This window comes from Palaemon carinicauda, chromosome 32, assembly GCF_036898095.1.
Source record: "Palaemon carinicauda isolate YSFRI2023 chromosome 32, ASM3689809v2, whole genome shotgun sequence".
Classification (NCBI taxonomy): Eukaryota; Metazoa; Arthropoda; class Malacostraca; order Decapoda; family Palaemonidae; genus Palaemon; species Palaemon carinicauda.
The window spans coordinates 10,354,932-10,377,878 of record NC_090756.1 but is presented as its reverse complement, the minus strand read 5'-3'; the positions used below and the strand labels follow the sequence as shown (position 1 = coordinate 10,377,878).

General features: G+C 35.9%; 1 pseudogene; it reads left to right on the top strand.

Annotated features, from left to right (window-relative positions):
* The window catches only part of LOC137625264 (putative neural-cadherin 2), an 80,039-nt pseudogene that overhangs the window by 26,579 nt on the left and 30,513 nt on the right, over positions 1 to 22,947 (top strand).

The following is a 22,947-nucleotide window of genomic DNA, read 5'->3' as shown; positions in this document are numbered from 1 at the left end:
TATATATAGAATATAGAGTAGGATAGTTTGATCATGTCTCATTTACTTGTGTGAGTAAGATTACACATGGGGGTGAAGAAATGGCCAGGGTTTTACATGGTTAAGATATGTATAGAAAATAGAAGAGTATAATTTGGAGAAATATTTGTTTTATATGGTCTGTTTGTGTGAAATGATTTAGAGAGGATAGATTCTTTATAATGGTTGCATACGTACCAAGTTTGCTAGAGCGAGGAGTACAAAGAAAACTAGAAACTTCCAAATTTTTGGTAAGAATACCAATAGAAAGAAATGTCCCTTTTACAGAGGCATAGCTTGACACTCACTATTTCAGTCTTCAATGTGGGAAGTGTGTAGTGTTAATGTTTATACGTGTTAGTATATATGTATAATCGACAAAAGTTTACAACTATTATCAATTCGACATCCGTATGCTCGCAGCTAGTCGAGATGATTGTCGACCTATGTTCTGGAGGGAGCATAGACGGACCTCCCCCTAGACCATCCTCCAACGCCTCTTCCGCTACGCCCTCGCTATCTCCGCCCATTCCCCCAGATGCCCATACATGCAGAGGAGCAGCCAGGCTGCCGAGGGGCGCCAATCTCCTGAATACAGCTCAACCCCTTCAGTTGGGAGGCCTGGCTCATCCCCCTCCATCCCAAGCAGCTCACGGGTGGCCCACAGCTGTGTCTGGACTTCCGCTTAATGGATGCTTAAGAAATCTAAGAATCAATGGAGAGGTAAATATGCGTTGTTATTGATTACTAATTTATTAATTTTTTATTAATTACTAATAATTGTTGTTGAATAAAAGTAAAAATTTTATTAATAGGTTTTTCAACGTAATTTATCAAGGTATTCTCTTCAAAAGTTCAAACTTGCTTCGAATGTCTAATGTTGAACAGGCTGAAATAAGTCTTTTTTGTAGTTTGTTTATGAAATCTATTTTAATGTTGTTGCTGTTCTTAAAATATGTTATTTTAATTGTTTATTGCTTCTCTTGTGTTCATTTCCATTTTTCTTTTTCTCACTGGGCAATCTTTTCCGTGTTGGAGCCCTTGGTCATATAACATATTGCTTCAACAACTAGGGTTGTAGCTTTTTTAGTAATAATAATAATAATAATAATAATAATAATAATAATAATTATAATTAGTGGATCTTTAAAATGCATCTCTGTATACAGTTTTCTGTGTTTCTTATTCCAGCTGGTAGACCTAGGGAACCAGATCCTCAGTGAAGGCAGTTCGCCCGGTTGCCCAGCTGTGGAGTGCGAAGCCAGTGGCCTCAGCTGTGGTGTCCATGGAAGGTAAGTGTCAGAAGGGACCTCTTAAAATGGCTTTGCCCTAGACACTTTTTGACTAGGGGTTAAGGCTCTTCCAAACGAGTTACAAATGCCCATAATTCTCTCATTTTGAAATAGTGTTACCAGATCAAACAGTCCAAGGCAGATAGTAGCCACAGGCAGGCAAACGTATGGTGCAGTCAGACAGTAGTCAGGTGCCCATCCAGTGTCTCAACAATATGCACGAGCATTTAAGACGTAAAGAAAGAAAGTGGAATAGGTTTAAAACTGAAAGTACTTGGGTAAAATACAAAACTGCTGTGTGTCAATATAGCTACCTACTAAGAAGGAAAAAAGTGAATACTATAAGAGAAAGATCCCCAAAGCAGCAACAGACATTAATAAGTTATATTGTCTCCTGAATGGTATGATGGGAAATGTAAAAGAAAAGAAGCTACCTGAGGGATAAAGTGACCAGGAACTAGCAAATAATTTTCTAATATTCTTTAAAAACAAAATTAAAACACAACCAGATAATTTGTAAATACTCAACATCACATTAATAACCCTTTTACCCCCAAAGGACGTACTGATACGTTTCACAAAACTCATCCCTTTACCCCCATGGACGTACCGGTACGTCCTTGCAATAATACACCAGGCACACAGGCAAAATTAATATCATTTAACAACATAACTCAAGATGACATCACCAGAATTATCAAGAGAGCAAAGAAAACAAACTGCGCGATCGTTCCTATGCCAATATCTGAAGTAATTGGAGAGAGACACTTTTCTAGTCTTGCCGAAATAATAATGAGAATAGCAAATGCAAGCATTGATGAATGTAAGTTTCCTAAATTTGAGAAAATGGCTATAGTCACACCAGTTCTGAGAAATGCACTGGACTACCAGGAATTAAGCTCATATAGACCTATTTCAAATCTATCCTTTGTCTCTAAAGTGCTTGAATATGTAATTCTTGAACAACTAGTCAGCCACTTAGAAGTAATAGAAGCTTGGCCTGACAACCAATCTGCTTACAGAAAACTATACTCTACGGAGACAGCCATCTGCTCTGTTGTAAATGATATGCTGGAAATGATGGATGAAAATAAATGTGGTAGTTTAATACTGCTCGATCTCAGTGCTGCTTTTGATACAGTTGTGCATGAACTGCTGCTAAATGATCTACGGTCCATCGGTGTTGAAGATCAAGCTTTCGAATACCTAAAAGACTACTCGGTTGGTAGAAATTACTGTGTACAAACTGGAAACTCTTATTCATCATATGAACCCTTAAACAGAGGGGTACCCCAGGGGAGTGTACTTGGCCCAATCTTATTCTGCATCTATACTATTGGTCTATCGAAAATGCTACAAAGGCATGGCGTGAAGTTTAAACTATTTGCAGATGACACACAATTTTACTTCTCCATAAATGATATACATGACAACTACTGAAACTTTAAACTGAATCCTTGATAGTCACATTAGAGAATGGATGACATTTAAACAACTAAAATTAAATGAGAACAAAACTGAATTCATGGTGGTGGACAAGAGAAACAGCGTGAGAAACTTAAGTGATATTCAAATGAACATAAATAATGACTCGGTGCCGATATCTAGTAAAGTTCGAGATCTAGGTGTATTTCTTGACTGTAACCTGTCTCTAAATGCCCAAATAAATAATGTAATAAAAAGTGCTGGTTATCATCTAAGATTCTAAGAAATATTGCGTTTGTAAAAAAGTACCTGAACGAAAATTCTGTTAAGAAACTTGTGATAAACTGTGTTATTACCAGGATTGACTACTGCAACTCTATCTACTACAATTTACCAAAAGTCCAACTTAAGAAATTACAAAACATAATAAACAGAGGAGCAAGACTGATAAAAGGTGTCCCACCTAGAGAAAGGATCACCCCTATACTAATTGATTTACACTGGCTGCCGGTTAAAGCGAGAATTGAATTTAAAATATGTACAATAACCCACCAAGTTATCAGAACCGGCCGTCCAAAATACTTAAGAGAATTGCTACATATTGCGCAGTCAACAAACCTTGTCGACACGAGAATAGTTACAGATAACTTCAAACTGTTGGAACCTAGATATACGTCTACTTTAGGCTTTAGAGCCTTTAAGTATGCGGCCCCGAGACTATATAATAAGCTCCCACGAAACATTTCATATCACATATTGTTCATTTACTGTTAAATCGTCACTGTCAAAAGACTCATGAAATAAGAGTGTCTTCAGTTTCCTCTTGAAAGCCTTAATGTCTTCAATCATTCAAATGTATGAATGCATGTGTATTTGTGCTGCAAATGCAAATACATGTATACTGAAGTGATAATTTGTGTCACCTTTTTTGAACAAAATGTACATGCATACACATAAATTCACATGTGAACATTTGTACTGCCCACAGGTGCCAGGGCTCCCCGGGATACCTAAGATGCGAGTGCCAACCCGGATGGTCTGGCAATCAGTGTGCCACAACCACCACTCCCACGTCCTTCCAGCTTAACAGTTACGTCAAACTGGCACTGTCCTTCACGCCTCTGGCCTACACCACCACTTTGCATCTCAGGTGAGGCAAGATTTTGGTACTTACTTGTGCAGGTGTGTAAGGGTGTAAATTTTGAATTTTTTTTAATCAATTGGGTTATGGTATCGGAGGTTTATATAAATCTGTGATGGTTATGATTAAAGTTATGATTGAAGTTTTGATACCTTATTGGTTTTGATAAAATTTCATTGTTTTTTGCATGTTTTTTGTTTTTCTATATATATATATATATATATATATATATATACATATATATATAATATATATATATATATATGTATAGATATAAAATATGTGTATATATATAGGCTATATATATATATATATATATATATATATATATGTATATGTATATGTATATATATATATATATATATATATATATATATATATATATATATATATATGTATATATATATATATATATATATATATATATATATATATATATATAATATATATATATATGTATAGATATAAAATATGTGTATATATATATATATATATATATATATATATATATTAATTATTTGTATATATATATATATATATATATATATATATATATATATATATATATATATATATATATATGTATATATATATATATATATATATATATATATATATATATATATATATATATTCCCAAAGTCAACCTTCCCTAACATATAAAATCTTCCTTTCGCCCAAAGATTCCGAACGTTCAAACTGCGAGGCGAACTGGTCGTGCTGTCATCGCAACACGGACGTGACAGATTGGCGCTGGAGTTGATGAACGGCCGTCTGTGTCTCGTGTTGCAACTCCATCCTGACCCGCCCAGGTCCCTGTGTCTGTCCAGAGCTCAACTCACGGACGGCAGATGGCACACACTCGCTGCCGCCCGGTAAGGATTATTTTTTGCTTTCCGTTGGTTTTTTGTGAAGTTGGTCAATAGTTAAGGCTTGGTTTTTAACCGTTTTCTTTTTGGGATTTGTTATTGTTTTTGTTATGGTAAGTTTGATGGTACACCCTCGCTTCCAGTTGATAAGGATTTATTTTGCTCTGCCTTGTTTATAGTGATTTTGTTAATAGTTACTTAGTTTTCAACCATTTTATTTTGGGATTTGTTATTATTTTATCCCTTGGCAAGTTAGATATGATAAACAGCTCTTCTGGGAACACTCCAAAATTAAACCATTGTTCTCTAAACTTGGGTAGTGTTATAGCCTCTGCATCATGGTCTGTCACTGTTTTGGAATAGAGTTCTCTTGCTTGAGGGTACTCTAAGACACACTATTCTATCTGTTTCCTTATTTCCTTTCCTCTTTTGGCTATTTTCCATGTTGGAGCCCTTGAACTTATAGTGTTTAAGCTAAGCAATTGATAATAATAATAATAATGATAATAATAATAATAATAATAATAATAATAATAATAATGTTTTGCTTTTGACTAAATGCAGTTTGGATTTTAATTAGAAGCAGCTCTTGCTCATTAAATTCAACGAATAAACAAAATATTTTTAGTTTGAATTATTTCATTTCATCTTCATTATCCTCACTCGACCTTATTAGCCCCACTGTATAACAGGGTCGACCGGGGAGATTCTTTAATTAGGAATTAGTCTGCGAAATTCTTTTTAAAAACCCTAATAAAAACTGGATTCGACTTCACTGTTGGTCTAAAATTTCCTATTTCTTTTCTCTTGTCTTTCATTTTTTTCTAGTTTTTTAGTCTTTTTATCAAGTGTTTTTTTCCTCTTCTGTTTCCATTATTTCTCAAGAGGGTTAGTGGTAGTGCCACCGGTGTTCCTCACGCTGTTCACTGTAGACATTGCATTTAGAGGCTTTGGAGAGTCCGAGGCTGTGCAGAGTCCAAAGCTTTGCAAAGTCGAAGGATTTGCAGAGTACCAAGTTTTGAAGAGTACGAGGTTCTTACTTTGCAGAGCCCAGGCTTTGCAGTCGTAGGTTTTACAGAGTCCCAGGCTTTACAGTCGTAGGTTATACAGAGTCCCAGGCTTTACAGTCGTAGGTTTTACAGAGTCACAGGCTTTACAGTCGTAGGTTTTACAGAGTCCCGGACTTTACATAGGCATTGCAGACTCCCAGGCTTTGCAGAGTTCCAAACATTGCAGAGTCCCAGACTTTACAGAGTCCCAGGCTTTGCAGAGTTCCAAACATTGCAGAGTCCCAGACTTTACAGAGTTCCAGACTTCACAGAGTCCCAGGCTTTGCAGAGTTCCAAACATTGCAGAGTCCCAAACATTGCAGAGTCCCAGGCTTTGCAGAGCTCCAAACATTGCAGAGTCCGAGACTTTGCAGAGTTCCAAACATTGCAGAGTCTCAGGCTTTGCAGAGTTCCAAACATTGCAGAGGCCCAGGCTTTGCAGTTCCAAACATTGCAGAATCCCAGACTTTGCAAAGTCCCAGGCTTTGCAGTGTTTGAAACATTGCAGAGTCTCAGGCATTGTAGAGTCCCGGGCTTTGCAGTCCCAGGCTTTGCAGAATCTCAGGCTTTACAGAGTCACTTTGCCACCTAGAAGCATTCACTGATTAACTCTACTGTACCCACATTTGTGAGATAATTGGCTATAATCCAGGGAAAATTTTTTTAGAATTTAGGAGTAATTGGGTCAAAGGGCAAGGGCAAGGTCAAGGTCAGGAAATTCTAAAAAACCGTATTTCTGTTATATTTGGCAATTTATTATCCAATTTGCATGATGTTAGTACCAAAATGTGCATGATTACACTGCCTGTCTTATGATATACAATATTATATAGGCGAAGGTAAGCGCTTTACCGAATGCCCGTTCTAGTTAAATAATAAAATTTCACCTCTTGATATCCTCTCCAGGTATGGCTCGGCCACCTTCCTATCAGCAGACGACGGCGAAGGAGACCTGTACAACGCCTCAGTGTCCTTAGAAGGGCGGCAGCTGCTGGAGGTGGACAAGCAGGAGGGTGTACACGTGGGTGGCTCACCTGAGTATGTGGGCGTGAGTGTCTTCAAGATTCATGGGGATTACCATAATGGTGAGTAATTTATTCATCTTTTTAATTAGGGATTTTTGGTTGATATTCAGTCGTAGATTCGAAGCTCGGTGTTGACCCACCGTAGTCAGTAACAACCAGATACATTTTCTACTTTTGTTCGCTGAGAAATTAGGAGATTTGATGTAGTTTTCTTTGTATAAAGTGAGATTACTTGGAGATTTAACACGGGATTTATGACAAATATACCAGTGTATACACACACACACACACACACGCACATATATATATATATATATATATATATATATATATATATATATATATATATATATATATATATATATATATATATATATATATAAAACCTCCTATATGTAAGTGTCCTAAATAAACGCAAATCCCCAGATTTAGTACAAAACTTTCACAAACTCTGCTTACAAAGCCTTACAAAGTCTTTTAATTCTCGCCATAAGGAAAGATTAGACGACAGACTTTCATGCAAAATAGAGAATTACAAAACTAGTTACATCTGCGAAAGTTAACCAATCAACATCAAACTTCTCTTTCTAGTAGGTAACTTTTTCCAACTAGCCTACAACTCAGGCTGCTATAGCTCGAGAGAGAGAGAGAGAGAGAGAGAGAGAGAGAGAGAGAGAGAGAGAGAGAGAGAGATTTTCAGCATTTATCAGGAAATTCAACTTAGTCTGCTTCATCTCCTCACAGGAGAGAGAGAGAGAGAGAGAGAGAGAGAGAGAGAGAGAGAGAGAGAGAGAGAGAGAGAGAGAGTTACAAGGATTTAGGATGTCACAAGGACTTTAGTCCATCTGCTGAGACTAGAGAGAGAGAGAGAGAGAGAGAGAGAGAGAGAGAGAGAGAGAGAGAGAGAGAGAGAGAGATAGAGAGAGATTTTCAGCATTTATGAGAGGAATTCAACTAGGTCTGCTTCATCTCCATAGAGAGAGAGAGAGAGAGAGAGAGAGAGAGAGAGAGAGAGAGAGAGAGAGAGAGAGAGAGAGAGTTTTCAGCATTTATCAGGGAATTCAACTCGGTCTGCTTCATCTCTCTCTCTCTCTCTGTCGAGAGAGAGGGAGAGAGAGAGAGATATTTTCAGCATTTATCATGGAATTCAACTCACGCAATTGATCCTGGAGAAAAGTCTATCCTCTTGGTGAAGAGAGAATTGTTTATTTGTTCGAACATCTGTTGGGGATTTACTTTCTGGTCTTGCGGGAGACGTTGTGGTCTGGCTGAAGCACTTATTAAACGACTTGAAGGGACCCTTTTAGACACTTAATCAGCTGGCACACCCAAGTTGGGTCTCTGTTCTTGTTGGAGATGATTTCCTCTTCTTTTCTTTCTCTGGTGTTTGTAGTAGATTCATATTTTTTTGTGATGCTTTCCTTTTTAGTTTTATCTGTGCTATTTTTATTAGATTAATATTGGCTTTTTTTCAGGGGGGGGGGGGGGAGAAAGATGCTTCCTTGTCAAGTTTTTTCTTTACTTTTTTTAATTACCTTCGTAATATTTTGTTGGAGATGCTTCCTTTGTGAGTTTTTCTCTATTTTATTACATGCATTAATATTTTTTCTTATTTGAGATGCTTCCATGTTAGTTTCTTTCAATGCTATATATGTTATATTCCAATTATTTTGTTTGATATACTTAGTTTTACCTCTCCTATTTGTTTTTCTAGTAGATGCTTTCATATTAATTTTGTCTCTGCTACTTTCGTTAAATTCGTATTATTTTAGTTTTTGTTTGAGATGCTTCCTCGGTAGTTTTTTCTTCCCTAATTTTCATTAGATTTGTTGTTGTTGGAGATGCTTCCTTGTTAGTTTTCGTCTCTGCTAGTTTATTAAATTCTTATTATTTTTTTTTGTTGGAGATGCTTCCATGATAGTTTTTCTCTCCTAATTTTTATTAGATTATATTTTTGTTTTCTTTTTTTTTTGGGGGGGGGGGTGATATCCTTCCTTGTTCGTTTTTGTCTCTGCTAATTTGTTAAATTCTTATTATTTTTGTTTTTGTTGGAGATGCTTCCATGTTAGTTTTTTCTCCCCTAATTGATTAATATTTTTTGTTGGAGATGCTTCCGTGTTTATTTGTGTTTCTGCTATTTCTATTATATTCGTATTATTTTGGTTTTTGTTGGAGATTCTTCCATGTTAGTTTTCTCTCTCCTAATAGATTAATATTTTTTTATTGGAGATGCATCCATGTTAATTTCTGTCTCTGCTATTTTCGTTAAATTCGTATTATTTTTGTTATTGTTGGAGATGCATCCATGACAGTTTTTTCTCTCCTAATTTTTATTAATTTTTTTTTTTTGAGATGCTTCCATGTTATTTTTGTGTCTGGTAATTATTATTATTTTTATTTGTGTTGGAGATGCTTCTATGTTAGTTTCTGTCTCTGCTAATATGTTAAATTCGTATTATTTTTGTTTTTGTTGGAGAAGCTTCCATGAATATTACGTTACAGCACAAACACAAAAAACTATTTATCCTTCCGTGAAAATCCTATTTCACATCCAGGCGTTTTTGGATAATGTTGACAAAGATTAATGTGCAAAATGTTGTCGTAAATTTCAAGTTGTAAGACTAGATCAAAATTTCATTTTCTCCGTCATGCATTTATATGTTGCTATTTGAGATTAAAGTTGACATAAGCATTGCTTATATTCTCTCTCTCTCTCTCTCTCTCTCTCTCTCTCTCTCTCTCTCTCTCTCTCTCTCTCTCTCTCTCTCTCTGTCTCTCTCTCTCTTTTTTTTCTGTGTAAGGAGTATTCATTTACTTGTTAGTGAATTATGTATGTATATATATGTATACTGTATATATATATATGTATGTATATATACACATACATATAGAATAAGATATGCATATACTGTATATATATATATATATATATATATATATATATATATATATGTATACTGTATATATATATATATATATATATATATATATACATATATATATATATATATATATATATATATATATATATATATATATATATATATATGTGTATGTATATATACACATACATATAGAATAAGATATGCATATACTATGTATATATATATATATATATATATATATACATATATATATTATATATATATATATATATATATATATATATATATATATATGTGTGTGTGTGTGTGTGTGTCGGTGTGTGGGCGTTTATTTATGTGTACATGCGTGTATTTATTTAATTATGCTTTTTATATATCCCCAAATGTTTCTAGTTGGTTGGCTATCAAAGGTGAATTACACATATGTAAAATAACCAGTTATTTGAATTCCCATTATATTTAATGAAATATAACCAACGGTTTGCGATAGAGTTAACTAAAATATAATTTTCATTTAATATGAACAAAGGCAGTTCAGTGTTTGGTATAAAATTTCATAATTTTCTATATTAAACACTTAATAACTGAAATATATACTTGCTTTAGGGTACACCTTTTTTTTTTTTTTTTTTTTTTTTTTTGCCTCCACAAATTATTTTATCCCCCCCATCCTTTAAATAAGAACATTAAACTTGAATTGGTGGAACTTCAAATGTTCAAACTTGCAACGAATGGTCTTTGTTGAACTGGCTGACATAAGTTTCTTTTTATAGTTTATATATGAAAAATATATTTTAATGTTGTTACTGTTCTTAAAATATTTTGTTTTAATTGTTTATTACTTTTCTTGTAGTTTTTTTTTTATTTCATTGTTGCCTTTTCTCTCTGGGCTATTTTTTCACTGTTTGGTGCCCTTGGACTTATAGCATCCTGCTTTTCCAACTAGGATTGTAGCTTAGCTAATAATAATGATGATGATTATGCTAATAATAATATCTTCATTTCTTATCCATTATCCTTAAGTTATTAAGCTAGACATTCTGAATAAAATAGAATATCTTATGTAGCTTAATAATTTCTCTCGAAAACTGCTACAAAACTCCAAGCAAGATATCTTGAATAAGAGAAAATTCTTATGATAAAATATTTTCATTATTTCCTTTATAATTCCTGCAATATACTAAGCTAGACGTTCTGAATATAATAAAACATCTTATCTGACTTCATAATTCCAAAAATATACACAAAATACCGAGGAAGACATCTTGAATAAGAAAAAAAATCTCATGGTAAAATATCATACTCCAAATTTCGTTGGACTCGAAAGTCACCTCATTTTTACATCTCGCATTTCTCGCTTTTATTTCGCCCAAATATCGAACAAAGGAGACTACCATCCTTCCTTTCATTTCGCCGAGAGACACTGCAACACGCGGGAGAAGTCACCGAAACCTCTGCAATGCTATTGAATGCAAAAGCATTACCTAAGACTTATAACCCTCTCCTCTGATGGGTTCCAAAATACGTCATCGTACTTATGACCAGAGCCGAATGAGGCGAGCCATCTAGCGGGCATAATTGCAATGTTTCTCTCCGTCTGCCCTTCTTACTGTCTTTCTCATGTCTTTACCATGTCTGTATACCAGTCTCTCACGTTCTCTTCATTACCCACGTCTTACAACCCCCTCCTTGAGTGGGTCCCATAATACGTCATCGTATTTATGACCAAAGGTGAATGAGGGGAGCCATCTAGTGGGCATAATTGCAATGTTTCTCTCTCCGTCTGCCCATCTTACTGTCTTTGCCATGTCCGTACCATGTCTGTATGTCAGTCTGTCACGTTATTTTCATTACCTTCGTCTTACAGTCCCCTCCTTGAGTGGGTCCCAAAAATACGTCATCGTGTTTATGACCAGAGCAGAATGAGGCGACCCATCTAGCGAGCATAATTTAAATCTCTCTCTGTCTGCCCGTCTTATTTTTTTACTGTCTTTATCATGTCTGTGTGTCAGTCTGTCACGTTCTCTTCATTACCTTCGTCTTACAGTCCCTTCCTTGGGTGGGTCCCAAAAATACGTCATCGTATTTATGACCAGATCAGAATGAGGCGACCCATCTAGCGGGCATAATTTCAATGTCTCTCTCTGTCTGCCCGTCTTACTTTTTTTACTGTCTTTATCATGTCTGTGTGTCAGTCTGTCACGTTCTCTTCATAACCCACGTCTTACAACCCCCTCCTTGGGTGGGTCCCAAACATATGTCATCATATTTATGACCAAAGCAGAATGAGGCGAGCCATCTAGCGGGCATAATTTCAATGTCTTTCTCCGTCTGCCCATCCTACTGTCTTTGCCATGTCTGTACCATGTCTGTATGTCAGTCTGTCACGTTATCTTCATTACCTTCGTCTTACAGTCCCCTCTTTGGGTGGGTCCCAAAATACGTCATCGTATTTATGACCAAAGGTGAATGAGGGGAGCCATCTAGAGGGCATAATTTCAATGTCCCTCTCTGTCTGCCCGTCCTACTGTCTTTACCATGTTTTTACTATGTCTGTGTGTCAATCTGTCACGTTCTCTTCATTACCTTCGTCTTACATTCCCCTCCTTAGGTGGGTCCCAAAAATACGTCATCATGTTTATGACCAAAGCAGAATAATGGGAGTCATCTAGCAGGCATAATTGCAATGTTTCTCTCTCCGTCTGCCCATCTTACTGTCTTTGCCAGGTCTGTACCATGTCTGTATGTCAGTGTGTCACGTTCTCTTCATTACCTTCGTCTTACAGTCCCCTCCTTGGGTGGGTCCCAAATATATGTCATCGTATTTATGACCAGATCAGAATGAGGCGACCCATCTAGCGGGCATAATTTCAATGTCTCTCTCAGTCTGCCCGTCTTACTTTATTTACTGTCTTTATCATGTCTGTGTGCCAGTCTGTCACATCCTCTTCATTACCCACCCCTTACAACCCCTTCCTTGGGTGGCTCCCAAAATACATCATCATATTTATGACCAAAGCAGAATGAGGCAAGCCATTTAGCGGACATAATATCAATGTCCCTCTCTTTATGCCCGTCTTACTGTCTTTACCATGTCTGTATGTCAGTCTGTCACCTTCTCTTCATAGAGATTCACTCTCCTTTTTTTATTTACTCATTTACTCATTAACGATTCATTGCTTTCTTTTGTATGGTGAATTATCTCTTGAACTCCCTCATTCGTCTTATGCTAATTCAGTGCTTATTTGCATACCCCCTGCAGTGCATATGCTCTCTCTCTCTCTCTCTCTCTCTCTCTCTCTCTCTCTCTCTCTCTCTCTCCTTGAGCCTGGGCGGCTAAGGAGAATAGGATATCGGAATAACACATCGTAATAGGCAGAATCACCCTTCCCCCTCTCAGGGAGGGGAGATGGGGTGTAGAGCAAGAGTCGACTCCTTTTCCGGTATGATGTTGATGCTAATGGGAATTTGATCCCCCCTTCCATATCCCCTTTCACTGCCATCCCCCTCCCTCAAAGCCTACCCCCTTCCCCCTCCCCCCCAAGTGCTCGGAAGGGTGCAAGTCCAATACACAGGAACAAATAATGATCTTCTCCGTCTGCATTTTCTGTTTATTCTTGCATATTTTGGTTGGTGTATCTTCTGGGGTGTACTGTATATATATATATATATATATATATATATATATATATATATATATATATACAATATATATATATATATACAATATATATATATATATATATATATATTGTATATATACATATATATATATATATATATTGTATATATATACATATATATACATATACATATATGTACTGTATGTATATACATACATATATATATATATATATATATATATATATATATGCATATATATATGTATATATATTTATATATATGCATACATACATATACATATATGTGCATATACACATACATATATATATATATATATATATATATATATATATGTATGTATATCTTGTGTGTATACTGTCTTTATATATGGATGTGTTTGTGTATTTTGGATATATTTACATTATGCATTACGAATGTCCTTACAGAATGTTTATATACAAGACCAAATTTGAATGGCATCCGTCTGTTTGTCCACATTCTTCTGTTGAATTGTAAACCTCTGTACCTGTAAACGCTTATCTTTTAGTAAATTATGTGCAATATGTGTAAATAGGAGTAGAAATTAAAATGGTAATTCTCTCCAAGAAACTCTATTTACAATAAACGTTCGCTACAGTTTACGTTATCGGCCACAAATTTCAGTCACCTGATTGAACGTTCTTGACCGTAAATGTTCTTCATGTTAAACGTTGTCCAACGTGAACGTTCCGCAACATAGGCGTTCTTGCTTTAAACGTTCACTACCATAAAGTATGTTTCATAATCGTTCATTAACATGAATTTTCTTTCTTGTAAACGTTCACCACCATAAGCTACCTCATAAACGTTCTTACTTTAAACGTTAACTACCATAAAGTTTCTTTCTCATAAACGTTCTTACTTTAAACGTTCACTACCATAAAGTTTCTTTCTCATAAACTTTATTACTTTAAACGTTCACTACCATGAAGTTTCTTTCTCATAAACGTTATTACTTTAAACGTTCACTACCATGAAGTTTCTTTCTCATAAACGTTATTACTTTAAACGTTCACTACCATGAAGTTTCTTTCTCATAAACGTTATTACTTTAAACGTTCACTACCATGAAGTTTCTTTCTCATAAACGTTATTACTTTAAACGTTCACTACCATGAAGTTTCTTTCTCATAGACGTTATTACTTTAAACGTTCACTACCAAAAAGTTTTTTTCATAGACGTTATTACTTTAAACGTTCACTACCATGAAGTTTTTTTCATAGACGTTATCACTTTAAACGTTCACTACCATGAAGTTTCTTTCTCATAAACGTTATCACTTTAAACGTTCACTACCATAAGGTTTCTTTCTCATAAACGTTATCACTTTAAACGTTCACTACCATAAGGTTTCTTTCTCATAAACGTTATCACTTTAAACGTTCACTACCATAAGGTTTCTTTCTCATAAACGTTATCACTTTAAACGTTCACTACCATAAGGTTTCTTTCTCATAAACGTTATCACTTTAAACGTTCACTACCATAAGGTTTCTTTCTCATAAACGTTATCACTTTAAACGTTCACTACCATAAGGTTTCTTTCTCATAAACGTTATCACTTTAAACGTTCACTACCATAAGGTTTCTTTCTCATAAACGTTATCACATTAAACGTTCACTACCATAAGGTTTCTTTCTCATAAACGTTATCACTTTAAACGTTCACTACCATAAGGTTTCTTTCTCATAAACGTTATCACTTTAAACGTTCACTACCATAAGGTTTCTTTCTCATAAACGTTATCACTTTAAACGTTCACTACCATAAGGTTTCTTTCTCATAAACGTTATCACTTTAAACGTTCACTACCATAAAGTTTCTTTCTCATAAACGTTATCACTTTAAACGGTCACTACCATAAAGTTTCTTTCTCATAAACGATATCACTTTAAACGGTCACTACCATAAACTTTTTCACTCATAAACATTCACTACCATAAATTTTCTCATAAACGTTCACTTTCATAAGCTTTCTCATAAGCGTTCTCACTTTAAACGTTAACTACCTTAAACTTCCTTTCTCATAAACGTTCTTATTTGAAACGTTCACTACCATAAACTTTCTCATAAACGTTCCTACTTCAAACGTTCTCTACCATATACTTTCTTTCTCATAAACGTTCTTACTTTAAACATTCTCTACTATATACTTTCTCATAAACGTTCTTGCTTTAAACATTCACTACCATAAACTTTCTCGTAAACGCTCTTACTTTAAACGTTCACTACCATAAACTTTCTCATAAACGTTCTTTCTTTAAATGTTCTCTACCATATACTTTCTTTTTCCTAAACGTTCTTACTTTAAACGTTGTCTACCATATACTTTCTTTCTCATAAACGTTCTTACTTTAAACGTTCTGTACCATATCCCTCTTAATGAGAGAATGCCTTGATGAAGTCATTGAGCTTCAGCACGGCATTTCATTCCCGTGCTGAAACTTGGTGACGGGCAAGAGGGCTCTCGAACTTGGGGAAATTGCTCCCGCAGTTCGAATCTAAATTTCTCTCTTTCACCTTTTTCTTTTTCTCAATATTACTTCGACCCTATCCTAATTTCATAAACTTTCTTTCGTCTTGCTTTCCAAACTCTATGAAAAAAATTTCCCTCATTATATATGTGTATATATTATGTACATATATATTTATTTTTTTTTTCCTATGGCTTGGATGTTTCTACATCCATTGTATCCCCGGCGGGGATGTTCATACATCCTTTATTGCTGTCTGCTTTGATGAGTGGGAGGAGGTATCACGGTTGGGAGGTGTTTGATTTCAAGGCTATATGTGAGAGTATTGGATGATTTCAGCCATTCCAAAGATGGTTTGGACCTTTTTGGCGGAACTATTCTCAAGTGTTGGGTCTTCGGAATCCAAGGGGATCCAATGCTTGGGGTAGGACTCTCGGCTTTTGGCCGGAAGCCCGTCATTACAGATATGGGGAGGATGATTCCATAATTTCTTGGTCTCAGTCCTAACAGGCGGGTTCAGCTTACACCTGTGCCTCTATATCTGTTTTGATGCTATCCTTCGGGTAGGGTATGGAGTGGACCATCTGGGAAGTATACTCTCATTGTGCCGATAGTGGAGAGTGCAAATTTCCTTTCTGACGTGTGATGGCCTAACATTCTCGAGCAGGTACATCAAACTAACCCTTTTCTCTCTCTCTCATCTAATGGATTCTTTAAGTAACGAACCCCCATCCCCTGGATACGCTGACTCTCCCCCGGCACTGTTGACGACCTCTGCTAATTCAATTAAGAAAAATTCTGTTGACGACCCAGGAACAAAAAAGGACCCCTCTACTAATGTTTTAAAACCAATTAAGTAGGGTAACAAAGGGAAACTAAGAATCCTTCATGTTACCCAAATTCCAATAAATACTGATTATGATATGATATATAAAGCATTTAGATGCTATGGAGTGATAAAAGAAATTAGAATGAAACTTGAAAATGAAAAATGGCATTCATGGATAACTTATAATAATCATGAAGAAGCATTCAATGCAATATGTAACATCAATGATATCAAAATTAATAATTTAAAAGTCATGGGTGCCCTATGTGATAAGATACCAAACAGTTTGGATGAATATAGACCTGCTGACTGGTTTGAGAAAGATATCGATTTAACTATGCTCCCCCAAAGAAAGCCAAAACTACCAATGTGGCTTGTTGCCGAGCCTAAAGGGAGTAATGAGAATTATTTTAAAATTAGCAAACTAATTCAGAAAAAGGTAGGAACCATTGCACCAGGTGATATATCTCGCTTTGGGAAAAATAGCTTCCTAATCCATGCAAAATCATACACGCAATCAGTAATACTGTCTAACCTTACGACAAGCAGTGATGAGGATATGTTAGATGTCAAACCCCACCTAAACTTTAGTTACGGAAGGGGAGTAGTCTTCAATAAAGATCTGTACGAATTTACAGAAGAGGAAATACTAGCCATGTGCCCATTAACAGTGTGGAAAGTGCATAAGATTCCTGGGACATCAATGATTATCCTTACTTTCCAGGATGCTGATGTGCCTTTCCACATCGATATTGAAAATGAAAGAATAAAAGTTCGACCTTTTAAACAAAAGCCCTTACAATGCTTCAAATGTTTCAAATTTGGACATCCTTCTAAAGTTTGTAAAAATGAAAAAATGTGTAGCATCTGTGCCAGTCCTTATCATGGAGAGTGTACACTTGAGCCCAGATGTTTGAATTGCAATTCAAACCATAAATCCACTGACAGGAGCTGCGAGATTTATAAGTTTGAAGAAGCAGCCCTCAACAAATCCAGTGTAGAACACATAAGTGTAGGACATGCCAAAAGACTACTGAAAAAACCAAACAACTATGCAAAGGCACTGAAATCAAGAGAAAATATACCACAGGAGACATCGAACCCACATAGTGCTGCCAGTAATTCCAAGAAAAGAAATATATCATCTAATGATAGTAAAGTTTTACGTGACAAGGTAAGCATATTGCCTTCCAAGGCTTTGCCACTGTGTATTAAAACTGCGACACTGCCCACTTCTATACAAACTTCATCCCCCATTACCAGCAATAGTACTAACCTCTCTCAGGCCATGTCCTTGCCTGATTTGATGGAAGTTCCACCCGAAACAAAGTTACCAGGTGCACCTGTGGTAGGGAAGGTGCAAAAACCTGGTAAATCCTCACCACCGATAAATAGGAAAAGAGAGAGACCTCCATCTCTCTCTCTCCACCCTCCATTAGAAACGTTAAGGTTATGACATCAAATAAATTTGATGTTTTGTCTGTTGATGTTTCTAATGAACCAGAAGATAAACTGAATAAATCAGAAATTCAAATTGAGATCCACCATCCACCTCAACAAATAGATCAAAAGGATACAAAGAAAAACACAAACATAAAACCCAACATAACAAGACCACCTCTGGAGAAACCTACAGGTAATAATGTTAGATTAAAAACTGCTAATGGGAAGACCTCATCCAAGATGTCTTCCAGAAATAATCCATAGTTTTCTCCTCCATTTTGCATTGGAACTGTCAGGGTTTGAGGGCGAAACATGAAGAATTTAAGCTCCTAATTCATGAGCATTCCCCCATAATTGTATGTCTTCAGGAAAGTATGCTTGATTCTAACACTCCTAGTCCTCGAGAGTATGTTAGCTACAGAACACCATATAATCAACAAGCAGGGAGCCATGGCGGAAGTCTCATATACATTCGTCGAGATGTTCCCAAATACCTATGTCTATACGTACAACCCTGCAGGCAGTTGTTGTACAAATTGATATAGGGAGAAAATATACAATTTGCTCTCTGTACTTACCTCCAAATGATAATATTTTATATGATGATTTAGCAGAGGTCATTCAACAACTCCCTCAACCTTTTCTCTTACTGGGAGATATGAATGGTAGACATCCTTTATGGGGTGATGTTTTGGCCAACACAAGGGGCAATATTATCTCATCAATTGTGGAGAATGAGAATGTGGGACTCCTTAATACAGGAGAGCCCACGCACTTCCATGTTCAGACAGGTACTTTGTCATGCATTGAGCTTTCAATTGCAAGCTCTAGCTGCCTTCTTGATTTTTATTGGAGGACATTAGATGATTGGCATACTAGTGATCATGCACCAATCATTATAAACACCAACAAGGGTCCGCCTTCGCAAAGATCTCCACGTTGGAATCTAGACAAGGCAGACTGGGTTAAATTTTGTGAGCTAAGTGAAATTGAAGCGAGAGCAGAACAGTTTGAAAGTGTTGATGATGCCATAGACCTACTGAATGGAACTCTTCATACAGCAGGAATCAATTCGATTCCCAAAACCACAGGACTATTCAAAAGTCGACCAGTCCCGTGGTGGTCCTCAGAATTAACAGCCTTGCACAGAGCCACCAGAAAATCCCTGACTAGATTGCGTAGACGCCGTACTGATGAAAATTTGATATCATACAAAAAATGTAGAGCACAGTTCCGTCGTGCCATGAAAGAAACTAGACGCCAATCTTGGGTGGCTTTTGTTTCCTCCATTAAAAGTAGAACACCACCATCTTCTGTATGGAGGAAAATAAAAAAAAATGCAGGCAAATTTACCCCGAACCCACCACCAGTGTTGAAAGTGAATGGTCAGTTTGTGACTGAAGGAAATGAAGTTAGCAATGCCCTGGCTGACCATTTTTCAAATGTATCGTGCAAGAGTGTAGCAGCTCCTGGTCACCAGTACAGGAGCATTGAAGAAAAGAAAATTTTAAATTTTGCAACCGGAAGGGAAGAATCTTATAATTCTCCTTTTACTGAAAGAGAACTTGATTCCGCACTCGCTACTTGCAACGATAAAGCTCCTGGACCCGATGGAATTCCATATGCAATGGTTAAACATGTACATTTTAATACAAAGTTATTTATTCTAAGTATTATTAATAGAATATGGCATGATCATAGTTACCCAAGTGTTTGGGAACTAGCCATTATTTTAGCCTTTTTAAAACCCGGTAAGGACAAGTTTTTAGCAGCAAGCTATCGACCTATTGCATTGACTTCATGTTTATGTAAAATCATGGAGAAGATGGTCAATGTAAGGTTGATGTGGTACCTTGAAAAGAAGGGTATTTTATCACCGATTCAATGTGTATTCAGAAAAATGCACTCAACAACTGATGTGTTAATAAGACTTGAGTCCTCTATTTGTTAAGCCTTTGCTTCCAAACAGCACCATGTGACAGTTTTTTTCGACCTTGAAAAGGCATATAATACCACATGGAGATATGGTATACTTAAAACAATTCATGAACTATGATTAAAAGGAGAACTACCACTATTTATTCAGTCATTTCTTTCGCATAGAGTTTTTCAAATGAGAGTGGGGGAAACTCTATCAGAGAGTAAGTGTCAGGAAGGAGGAGTTCCTCAGGGGAGTGTGCTGAGTGTAACCCTGTTTGCACTAGCAATTAATGGGATATCCCCAGTCATTCCCCGGGATGTTCTCTCAACATTATTTGTGGATGATCTCTCAATATCATTTGCTGGCATTAGAATGGCAATGGTTGAGAGAAAAATCCAACTCTCTATTGATAAAATTATCCAGTGGGCTGAAATGAATGGATTTAAGTTCTCGACAAGTAAAACTACCATTGTCCATTTTTGTCGTATCCGGGGAGTACATCCAGTCCCGGATATATACATTAAAGGTCAACGGATACCATGTGCAAGTGAAGCTAAATTTTTAGGTTTGATATTTGATTGTAGGCTTACATGGGTTTCTCACTTAAAAGCGTTAAAAGCTAAATGTGTTGAAGCTCTGAATATCTTAAAAGTATTGTCCCATACATCATGGGGGGCAGACCGCAATACTGTTTTAAAATTATACAAGGCCTTGATTTTTTCCCAAATTAGTTATTGATGTGAAATATATTCTTCAGCCACCCCAAGCCGGTTGAAAATATTAGACTCAATACATCATGCAGGTATTAGATTGTCTACAGGAGCTTTAAAAACCTCGCCTATCCCAAGTCTCCTTGTTGATGCTGGAGAGTTACCTCTAGACCTTTACCGAATGTCTTCCATTATTCAGTATTGGTTTAGATTGCAAAGACTCCCTAACTCTCTAGCCTTTCAGACTGCAAGCCTTGTAAGACACGCATCATACTTTGAGTTGCACCCAAAATCTCCTCAACCTTATGGCTTTCGGGTGAAACGATTATTAAATAGTCTGGATATAATTAGAAGTAAGGTATTTCCATTCAAGGTATCATCAACGCCTCCATGGAAATTACCAGAGATATCTTTTTGTAAATATTTTATTGGAGATAAGAAGAATATGTCAGACCTAGAAGCCAGGTCTCTTTTTAATGAACATGTTAAAGAACATAGAGGATCAACTTTTATCAATACTGATGGCTCCAAATCTGATGCTGGCGTTGGATTTGGAGTACATAGTAATGGTTTTAATCGTAGAGGTGCACTTCCTCTGACCGCTTCCATATTTACTGCCGAACTGTATGGCATATTAACCGCTATTGAGAAAATAGCGTTGGGTAAGGATGGTAATTTTACAATTTTTAGTGATGCAAGGAGTGTCCTTCAAGCTATAGAAGTTTTTAATTCTAATAACCCTCTAGTTTTAAAGATTTTAGAATGGCTTTTTATTATTGGACGGAGAGGTATAACAGTTCAATTTTGTTGGGTTCCAGCACATGTAGGTGTGTCTGGGAATGAGAAGGCAGATTCACTGGCTAAGAAGGCTGCATCCGAGTTGCTGCCAAGAAGGTATCCCATTCCCTGTAATGATTTCTTACCTGACATCAAGAAATCGGTTCGCAATAAATGGCAACAGCAATGGGATAGCCTAGTTGGGAATAAAATGCGAGAGGTAACAAATGTCATATTTCCTTGGAGGTATAATACGATGCCTCGAAAATGGGAGAAGTCTCTTTGTCGTTTCCGTATTGGTCACACTCGGTTGACACACGAGTTTCTGCTGAGGGGCCAACACCAACCGTATTGTGACGACTGTTTAGTACCTCTAACAGTGAGGCATTTGTTGACCGAATGCCCCAATTATAATAACTTGAGGAATAGATATTTGTTTGAGGCTCGAGGTGAGGGTGGCAGGTTCATCCTTGCCAAGATTCTTGGAAATGATGTGTCCTATTATGCAAGTGGCATTTTTAGATTTATTTCAGAAGCAGGTCTTCTGAAAATTATTTAACTTTTATGACATTCAACTTTTATGATTTTAATTAAATACTTTTATTTCTTATTTTATTTTTTATTTTTGTATGCATAAATTAAATGTTACCGGCGTCAATGACCTTAGATGTCAGGATGCCTGAAAACTCTAAATCAATCAATCAGTCAATCCGTACCATATACTTCCTTTCTCATGAACGTTCTTACTTTGAATGTTCACTACCATAAACTGTTTTCCTCATAAACGTTCTTAGTTTAAACATTCACTATCATAAACGTTCTTACTTTAAACCTTCCCTACCATGGATGTTACTGACCTTAAACGTTCTTTACCGCAACTTGCTCCACCAATTCTGTTTTACGAAAGATAAAATGAAAGAGTGGAAGAAAAATGTTAGCTCTTTTTTTCGCCTTTTTCACATTTTTTTGAGGCGGTCATTTATATCTGTCAAGGATACAATTCAGAAATATACACTTTTTGCCTGAGTTTTTTTTTGTTTTTTTTTGGTGGGGGGGGGGTGGGACGGGTTGCCTTTGTGTCGTTTATTGCTATCGTTTTAAAAGAAAGGATTATTTTTCTAATATATATATATATATATATATATATATATATATATATATAATCTATATTATATATATATATATATGTATATATATATATATATATATATATATATAATCTATAATATATATATATATATATTTATATATAATCTATAATATATATATATATATATATATATATATATATAATCTGTGTATGTGTATGTATGTATGTATGTATGTATGTATGTATGTATGTATGTACGTGTGTATATATGAGAAAGAGAGAGGAAGCATGATTTCTTTTTCTTTTTTTATTTTGCTGAAGGTGATTACTTAAG